Source organism: Dioscorea cayenensis, chromosome 14 (assembly GCF_009730915.1).
Source record: "Dioscorea cayenensis subsp. rotundata cultivar TDr96_F1 chromosome 14, TDr96_F1_v2_PseudoChromosome.rev07_lg8_w22 25.fasta, whole genome shotgun sequence".
Taxonomy (NCBI): Eukaryota; Viridiplantae; Streptophyta; class Magnoliopsida; order Dioscoreales; family Dioscoreaceae; genus Dioscorea; species Dioscorea cayenensis.
Genome location: NC_052484.1, coordinates 3,041,287 through 3,052,500, shown reverse-complemented (window position 1 = coordinate 3,052,500; position 11,214 = coordinate 3,041,287).

Genomic DNA, 11,214 nt, shown 5'->3' with positions numbered 1-11,214 from the left:
AATACCAAACAAATTCTATAATTTAAGCTTGTGAAACACAATTTTCACTTGATCACAATCAATATATGCATATTTAATGTAAAATAGGCCCTTTCCTGTTTGGCTGTTCCTATTGTTTCTTTCCTTTTCTGAAGCATGTAATATGTATATATTGGCATCTTTCAAATCTAAAGCAGCTTGAAGCATGTAATATGTAACATTCCATTTTGTGCAAACATCAAGAATGAGCTTCTTAATTATTTGACAGATTTAATTGCTTAGCAATGTCATTGAACATACTAAGATGAGACACTTTTACTGATATGCTTCACACTTTCACATACATTGTAAACTATATCATTAATTTCACTAAGCCCATCTTGAAGCAAAAGATTTATAACATGTGCACAATACCTCACATGAAATAATTTTCCATCAAGTACAAGTGCATTTTGATTGCTCAAATTCGGATTATCTTTCAACAAATTCATAGCAAGATCATTATAACTAGCATTATCAATTGACACACTCATCAACTTTTTTTCAAAACTCTAATCAGCTATACATCTTGCTAACTCATCACAAATAGCAACACCAGTGTGTGGAGGAACAATAAAATGAAAGCATAACATACATTGTTGCAATTTCCAATCATAATCCACAAAATGACAAGTAACAACCATATACTCTACATCTTGCATTATAGATGTCCACAAATCAGTAGTAATACTAACTCTATCAACTTCTTTCAACAATGAAAGTACTCTTTTTTTCTCGATGTCATAAGTAGACATACAATCTTCTTTTGAAAGTCCTCCACTTATTATTTCCCAATTAGGGGTAATAGTTCTCATGAAATGATTTAAAACTTCGTTCTCATCAAATAAGAATGTTAAATCATGTACTAAAACCAAATGAGAATAGACTTGCTGTACCTTTGCTTGGTCATATTTTCAGGTTTAAATTGCATTCACACTTTCAGATTTTGCCAACTTTGTTGAGTAAGTCAACTGCTTTTGTCCCTTCAATACCGATTGTCGTTTCACGCATACTTTCAATTGCCGAATAAACTAAGTTGTTGTGCCCAACTTCAATAGGCCAAGTTGATGCCTACAACGAATACACTCTTCCTTCTTTGTTCCATCTGAAAGAGTACACTTCTTTGAATTCATCCCAAACTTTAGAGATCATCTTTCTCTTCTTGGTTGCAAATGGGTTCTCTTCTACCTCATCATCTTCAACATTGATGGGAGATTCATTAACATCACCATTATTAGCCTCAGCATCATCGAAATTTCCAACACGTCCAATGTGACTAACATTAGCAGATGATTCATCAATTGATGCAGAAGTAGACATCCTGCAAAAAAATCCGAAATCAAAATGAGAGATGAAAAATGAGAGATGAAAGAAGAAAAGGATGAAGAAGGTAGATTTACTTTTTCTTTATTTTCGAATGAGAGGCTCTTCAGTGCACTCCGAAGCAAAAGCAAGCGGGGGATGAAGAACACAAATGCAGGATAGTCGTAGAAAAGAATGATATGCTTTTAGGGTTAGTTCTACTTTTGTATTTTTTTTTGGGTTTATATATATATATATATATATATATATATATATATATATATATATATATATATATGCAAAGGTTAAGAAATGAAGTTTTTGTTATTGTACATTTTTCGTTATTCCTTTAAGTTATTAGTTATTATTTTATGTTACCATTGATCTATTCCACTTTAGTATTACTAGTTTTACGTTTACACTTATAATAATCATTCTTGCTTATTATTTTACATTGTCACTTAGTTATTTAAGTTTATGTTTATTATTTGGCTTTTCCGTTTAGAGTATTACATTGTCCGTACATACTTATTATTCTAAGTTGTTACTCATTATTATATGTTTATACATATTTTTTACGATATAAACCCATTTCTTATTAATTAAATATTAAAATTTATAAGTATGTGACTCATATAATAATAGTAATAATAATGACAACAACGACATATATACCTTAATATACATGTATTTATATAAATATATATATATATATATATTAAGGTATCATACATACATACATTTATTACAAACGGAATAAATTTCCTTTACATTAATATATATATATAAAACAGAGATTTTGTTAAGAAATAAAGCTTGAACAAGATGATGAACACATTCAATCAAAGCTTGAACAAGCTCAACAAATGTGAAAATAATTCACTCACTTTATTGAATGAGAAAGACTTCCTAAATAGTCTTTACAACATAACTAACAAGAGAAAAACTAGCTACATGCTGTAGCAACAAACATTCAAAACAAAACTGAATATGACCTAAAGACCAGGACTTATTTTAACAGAAAGCTAAACTTTAGGAAACCTAAACATTCTGATCTCTCTTCATTCCCTCCCTTAAACTAGTTCTCAACTAGTTTAACTTAGGAACTTGACAAATCCCCAGTTGAGCTCTAAACTTTTGAAAAGCTTCCACAGTAAGAGGCTTCGTCATCACATCTACCAACTGGTTTTGTGTCGCACAGTATACCAACTCAACAACACCATCTCGAGTTAAGTCACGAAGAAAATGAAAACGCACATCAATATGCTTGCTTCTACCATGAAGTACTGGATTCTTTGATAATTGAATAGTAGAGCTATTATCACAAAAAATCCTAGTACACTTGTTCTTTCTCAGGCTCAACTTCTCAAGAATTCTCCTCATCCATATAGCTTGACTTGCACATGCAGCTGCAGCTACAAACTCAGCCTCTATAGTAGATAATGTGACAATTGGTTGCTTCTTTGAAGACCAAGTAATAGCTCCCAAATCAAGCATAAACACATATCCCGACGTGCTTTTGCGATCATCCAAATCCCCTGCATAATTGCTATCTGCATATCCAACAAGTTCTTCATCTCCTCCTTTCTTGTAAAAAACACCAAGCTCCACAGTTCCCTTCAAATACCTCATGATCCTCTTGATTGCCAACATATGTAACTCTGTTGGTCTGGACATGTACCTACTCACCAAACTAGAGTTTGTCGATTCGAGACGGCTCGCTGGGTACTACCGCCCCGATAAAAAAATTGGCGGGTTGGGTTGATATTTTATAGGCACGCTGGAGGCGAGCCTAAGCAGGCCAACCCGCGGAGCCCCCAGGGTTGGGGGCGGGTCAGCCCATGCCCGCCTCTAATATATATATAATGTATTTTTATATAATATATATATATATATATATATATATATATATATATATATATATATATATATATATATATATATATATATATTGATATTGACATATTGTTAAGATTTAAATTAAAAAAATAAATAAATAATTTTTAATGAAGTTTAATATGCATTTAATTATGTTTTTAAAAAGAAATATGGAATAACAAAAACATTTTTAATGACTTGTTGATTTTTGATGAATATTATGATTGTAATGGATGTTTTTATTTTTGTGCTTTGTTAATTTTTGTTAAATTTTTTTGTTGATTGTAATGGATGAATGTTATAATTATAATAAATGTTTTATCTTGTGGTTTGTTGTTGTTTTTAAATTTTTGTTGATTGTAAATTTATAATAGTGTTTTTATTTAGAGATTTTTGTAATTATTGTTGATTTTTGTTAGGTTTTGAATATTATAATGGATGTTTTTTATTTTTGTTAATTATTGCATGTTTTAATTTTTTAATTTAGTTTTTATGAATTTATAATCAATGTTTCAATGTTTCATATATTACAACATTTATAAAAAAATAAAATAAATTAATTATTTTTGATTTTTTTAGCGGGCGGCCGCCCAACCCTAACCCAAAAGCGGGTCGGGTCGGGTTGGCATTTTGCCGCCCGCCCGCCCGCCAAATGGCGGGTTTTTGGCGGGCCGGGCGGCCCGCCCGCCAACCCGTTTTGACTGCTCTACACCAAACTCACAGCATACATCAAATCTGGCCTCGTAGCTGTAAGATACATAAGGCACCCCACCATTTGCTTATACAATGTCTCATCAACTTCAACTCCATTTTCGTCTCGGGATAATTTGCAACCTGAAACAATAGGGTTCTGAACTGAATTACAATTCTCCATTCTGAACTTCCTTAAAACTTCCATTGCATACTTTCTTTGGCACAAATAAATTCCATCTGACCCTTGCAAAACTTCAATGCCAAGAAAAAAATCTCATTCTTCCCAAGTCAGTCATATCAAACTCTTTAATCATAGAGCTCTTGAAGTCATCAAACATAAATTCATCATTGCCGATAAACATTAGATCATCAACATATAAACTGACAATAATAATTTTACCTCCTTCCTTCGTCTTGATGAAAAGAGTTTGCTCACTGTAGCACCTTTCAAACCCTTGACTTACAAAGTGTGCCTCAATACGACTGTACCAAGCCCGTGGAGCTTGTTTCAGTCCATATAAGACCCTTTTTAACTTGTACACCTTCTGAGGACATTTCTTCAACTCATAGCCCCTTGGTTGTTCTACATACACATCTTCCTTGAGCTCTCCATGCAAAAATGCTGATTTAACATCAAGTTGATAAAGACTCCATCCTCTTTGAGCTGCTAATGCCACAATCATCCGTATAGTATCCATTCTCGCAACTGGCGCAAAAACTTCTGTATAGTCAATCCCTTGTTGCTGCACATAACCTTTAGCAACCAATCTGGCTTTGAACTTGTCTAGCTCCCCATTCTCCTTAAGTTTAGTTTTATACACCCATTTCAATCCTATTATCTTTGCACCAGCGGGCAAATCGGTGAGATCCCAAGTATCATTTCTCTCAATTTCCTTGATTTCAGACTCCATTGCTAACCTCCAGTGTTCATGCTTTACTGCATCCTCAAAGTAAATTGGATCAGAAGAAAATAAAGCTAAAGGTAGATCCATACTTACATCCTGAGTTGAAGGTCCCTCTCCACTGTCATAATCTTGCATCTATACTGGAGGTCGTCTAATTCTCCTATTTCGCTCTTCATTTTGGCTTGTTAACTCTCCTTGATCTCCAGTTTCTAATTCCTCCCTCACTTCATCAGAAACTTCTTCATTTTCTTCACTAGCTGTACCACCATGGCTTTCATTCACTGTTGCATCATTCCATTTCAAATTGGCTGACACAAGTTCTTCATAACCCTTGTCCCAATCCCAGACCTTGTCTTCTTCGAACACAACATCCTTGCTCACTATTATCTTCTTTGTGATCGGATCATAAAGACGATATGCCTTGGATTCTTCACTGATGCCCAACAACACACAGGAGAAGCTTTTTCCCTCCAATTTTGTTCTTCTTACATCCGGGATATGTACATGAGCCACACATCCGAACACTCTAAAGTGTTCTACTGATGGCTTGCGACTGCTCCAAGCTTCTTCTGGAGTTTGATCTTTCACAGCCGAAGTTGGACATCGATTAAGAACATAAAATGCCCAATTTACTGCTTCCGACCAAAAAGTCTTGGGGAGTTTTTTTTCAGATAAAATACATCGAACCATGTTCATTACTGTTCGATTCTTCCGCTCAGCAACTCCGTTTTGTTGAGGAGTATAGGCTGCTGTCAGTTGTATTCTGATGCCATGCTTGATATAGAATTCATTGAACTCAAAAGAAGTGAATTCTCCTCCTCGATTTGTTCTCAAGCATTTAATATACTCTCCTGCTTCTTTTTCAACATAATTCTTAAAGCGCTTAAACATGCTCAATGCTTCTGATTTTTCTACTAAAAAATAAGTCCATGCTTTTCTAGTAAAATCATCAATGAAACAAATAAGATACCTTTTTTTTGCCATTAGAGATAGGTGAAATTGGCCCACAGATATCAGCATGAATAAGTTGAAGCCTTTTTGTAGCTCTCCAATTGCTCTCTCTTGGAATTGGATCTCTATGTTGCTTTCCAATTAGACAATCTTCACACACTCTTGATGAAAACTTGAGTTGAGGCATACCCTCTACCATCTTCTTGTCCTGCAACTTCTTTAAACCTTTGTAACTCAAATGTCCGTAGCGACAATGCCACAACTGTGCAACATCATGTGAAGAGGTGTAAAGACAAAATGGTTTTGAATCAATAACTTCTTGAGGCAAAGAACTTGCAATCATCGCAAACATCCGATTTGTTGTCATGTCAGATGTTACAATCAACCCTCTCTCTGGATGATACATCTTGAGACTTCCATTTTGAATAAGAATAGTTAGCCCCCTTTCTTGTAATTGTCCGATACTTAACAAGTTATTTCTTAATTCATGCACATAATAAACTGCACTAACAACATGAATAAAGCTTCCTATTTTCAATCTCACATTTCCTCTGCATGTCACTTCCATTCTTGAGTTGTTTCCCAGCTTCACTTTGTCTTTGAAACTTTCATCAAGATCACAGAATAGACTCTTGTCACCACTCATATGATTGCTGCACCCTGAGTCTAGGATCCAAATGTCCTCTCTTCGAGCTCTATTTTCTTCTACATAGGCCATGAGGAGCATCTCTTCTTCTTCTTCTTCTTCATCTTTCAACTCAGCATAATTAGCTTCCTTGTCCCATCTTGGACACTCAAATTGAAAATGACCCAGCTTGTGACACTTATAACACTCCACAGTAGCCTTATTGTACATCTGCCTACCTCTTCCTTCCTCGTCCTCTGCCTCTATAAGTACCTCGACCTCATCCTCTTTCACCTCTATCTCGTCTTTCTTCGGCTGCAACTGTCAACACTTGTTCTTCACTGCTAATTCTTCGAAACTTTTGTTCATGTACAATCAAGGAGCTTTGAAGTTCATCCACATAGAGACAATCAATGTCTTTTGATTCTTCTATAGAACAAACAATATAGTTGAACTTCTCGGTGAGAGTACGCAGAATCTTCTCCACAATTTTTACATCTTGCATGTCTTCTCCATAGTTGCGCATATCATTCGCCACCAACATGACTCTAGAAAAGTAGTCTGTGACAGACTCTCCATTCTTCATTTCCAGGATCTCAAACTCTCTACGAAGAGCTTGGAGTTGAGCCCTCTTTACTCTAGTATTCCCTTGATATTTTGTCTTCATGGCTTCCCATATTTGCTTAGATGTGCTCTTGTGACTTATGGTCTTCAAGATCGACTTATCTATCGACTGAAATAGATAGTTTTTGACCTTCAAGTCTTTCAACTTGAGCTCCTCCAAAGTTTTGCTCTGTGCATTTGTCAGCACGGTGTCAATAGTCGGCTCAGTGATCGATTATGCTCCAGTATTCTTATGATCTTAGGAGATTCTCCATCAGCATGCTCCAGTGATCATAATCCCCATCAAATCTGGGAATGCTCAGCAAATTTTGCCCCTCATTTGCCATTGTGATCTCACTCTTTCTCTCAGAGTGTCTCTCAATCTCTATTCTCTCTCAAAGTGTTTTACTCTTTCTCACAACCTCTCTCTGATACCACAATGTTAAGAAATAAAGCTTGAACAAGATGATGAACACATTCAATCAAAGCTTGAACAAGCTCAACAAATGTGGAAATAATTCACTCACTTTATTGAATGAGAAAGACTTCCTAAATAGTCTTTACAGCATAACTAACAAGAGAAAAACTAGCTACATGATGTAGCAATAAACATTCAAAACAAAACTGAATATGACCTAAAGACCAGGTCTTATTTTAACAGAAAGCAAACAGAAAGCTAAACTTCAGGAAACCCAAACATTCTGATCTCTCTTCAGATTTCCGTTGGTCAGTGACGGAAATTTCCGTCCCTGATGCCCATATTTTCTTATAGTGCATATATATAAATGAGCTCACAACTGAGCTTATAAACGAGTTTGTTCATGAGCTTTGTTCATGAGCTGTGTTTGTGAGCTTGTTCACAAGCTGTGTTTGTGAGCTTTTTCGCTAACCAAAACGAGCTTAGCTTTCGGTTGCTCAAGCTTGGCTCATTTTCAATGTGAGCTGAACACGAACGAGCTGTTATCGAGCCAAACACCGAGCTGCTCATGAACGGCTCGGCTAAAATGTCATCCTATATATAGCTAGTTAAAAGTGAATGCATTTGGTTTTTCCAACTAGTTTACTTTATTGAATTGCCTATAATCTTACTAATAGTAATAACATTAGTTGAAAAAACCTTCTTAGTAATGGACATTATTAAAACCGAGTTGCTCAACAAGATGCGAGATAAAAGGGAGACGAATCAATGGTTGAATAAAATAATAATAATATGCTACATTGAACAACAGGCAGTGGTGGAACTAGCAACAATATTAAGGTGGTGCTCAATTCACCTTACAAATTTTTTAAAAAAATATATTAATTCAAATTTAAACTATAATAATTAATATTTTAAAAAAATATAAAAATATACCAAAGCAACTGCCACTACGAAATTGGGGTTGAATTCTGTAGCTTTCATAGAATTTTGCATGACAATTTTCATATAATTTTGCAAGACAGGCTCAGGGATGTTTTTTTTATAAATGTGAAATTTGATAATTTTTAAAAAAATCTCATGGATTTTCATATAATTACAATTTGTAAAGATTTTTAGAGTGATAGTCATATAAATTTCAAAAAGAATATTTGAAAAACATTAATTGATTTAGATAATTGATTAAATAAATAGTATTTATTGGATAACCTTGGGTTGCAAATTCTATAATTATACATTAATAACTTAATATTTGAATCTAATAAAATAATGAAAGAATATAATATTTGAATAAAAATAGATTAAATAGATTAAAAACAAATTAAGTATCACTATCCATGAAATTTAGAAATTTATAATTACAATATAACTAATTTTATGGACCTTATTTTGGACAAATTAGCTTATGAAACTAAGTTTGAAGATTAATTATCGAAAAATTGATATGTTTAAAAATTACAAATATATATATATATATATTAAAATTCTAATAATATTATAAAAGCATTAAACTAACCTTAAAAAAATGTTCACTACAAAAAAATTAAAAAAAAACACTAGTTTAGAAAAGAAATAGAAATGAAATACAAAAAATTTTAATATATTATTTTTAATTTTAAAAAATAGTTGAGATGATATAGCATTGATTTATATTAAATTTAAAAAAATTAAAAATCTTAATTGATTATAATTAATAAATATTATAATTATAATGATAATGGTTTAAAATTAATGAGGAGGCATTCCATGTAGGGATGGCAACGGGTAGGGTATGGGTAGGATATGCCAAAACTCTTACCCATACCCGTAATCCATAACCCTATATCGGTACCCTTACCCGTAGCCTTCAGGGTAAAAAAACATCATACCCTTACCTTTACCCTTACCCGCAGGGTACGGGTATACCCGCAGGGTACCTGCTTATCCATTCTTCAAATTATTAAATTAAATTTAAATAATAATAAAAATAAATTAATGATACATTATATTACAATCTTTAAACATATGTCCATAAATTCAAAATTACAAGTTGATATATATTTGTTTATCTTAAATTATATATTCACATAAAAATGACGTCTATTTAGGACTCAATGGAAACTCTACCTTTTGTTTTGTTCATGTTTAACTATCTTGGTTTTTGTTTTAAATTTTTTCATATATCTACTATTTATATTTTATATAGCTTCAAATTTTATAAATATCTAGTAAGATTTTGAATATAAAAAACATTATAAGTAATTCTCATAAGTTATATCCAATTGATTTTTTATTAGTATCTTATTTTTCAGGATGTTCTTATAATTTATAGAATAAATTATTATAACATTATTTTTTTATATTTGTTTATTTTTTAATTTAATTATGATTCTTAATATATATCTAAAATTCAATTTTGATAATATTATCAAATATAAATATAGAAATTAAATAAAATTTAAAATAATATATTAAGAGAAAATTTGAAGTATTATTTTCAAATTAATCACCATGAAAATAGATATTGAGTAAATTATGAGTAAATGTTTAGTTTAATAAAAAAACTATATATATATATATATATATATATATGAGGATAAGGGTACGGGTACGGGTAAAACCTGTACTCTCTTCAACGAGTAAGGGTAAGGGTACGGGTACGGGTAGGGTAAGGGCATACCCTTACCCGACCCGTACCCACTCAAAAACTAACGGGTAATACCCTTACCCGTACCTGTACCCGGTCAAAAAGGGTAATACCCTCTTTGACCGAGTACGGGTATGGGTATACCCGTCGGGTAGGGTACAAATTATCATCTCTAATTCCATGTTAAGAGATTTTAAAACATGGTGGAAATGTTGAATCTCTCAATTTTTTTTTCCTTCCCTGATTAAAATTATTATAATCTATATGTGAATTTTACTTTAATGGGTGCTCTAAACGAGTGCAAGTACCAAGGAGGTGTTGTTAAAAAGTGCAAATCCTTGCTCTTTAAAGCCATCAAGGATCTTATGGGGTCAAGAGGGCGTGCTTGAGCACACCCTTGACCCCCTTCCTTCCGCCCCTGATGACAAGTGCTTCTCATAGAGGTAGTCGTTAGCGATATGTATATTTTTTTAAATTTTTTTTAATATTTATATCTTTTTTAATATTGAATTCAATTCCCCTTAATTTTAGTTCTAGCTCTGCTACTATTTTTTGTACTTTTTGTGCTTTTTTTTAATTAATGTCCGTAGTTTATTTATTTATTTTCCATATATATATATATATAAAGTATAAGGAAATTAAAAGAACTAGGCTAAGTTCATGCAAGGTACGTACATGTGCATATGCATGTGCATGTGTCTTGTTGGCCGGAGAAGTGAGAGACAAAGAGTACATGCTTTTTAGTACAAGAAGCATTTTGGACTTTGAATAGAACAATTTTCATTCTATATAAATATATATATATATATATATATATTCTCAAAAATCAAACCGCGTAGATCTCACACATTGAGCATTTATAAACATCTCCATTTCATTACATAATTTAATTCCAATTTATTTTTCACCGACTTCTAAACCGCGTATTATTCTTCTTCTTCTGACAATAAATTTCCTCTATAAAACCACACAACCATTTCTCTTATATTGTACCATTCTTCTTCCCTTCTTAAGTTCTTCTACAAAACTACACAAGCATTTGTTTTCTTTTTGATATATATATATCATTCATTCTTCTTCCCTTCTTAAGTCCTACAAAAACACACAACCATTTCTTTTCTCTTTGATCATATATATATCTATATATACATATTACATATATTGCCTGAATATATTTTAAGAGAGAGTTAGAGGA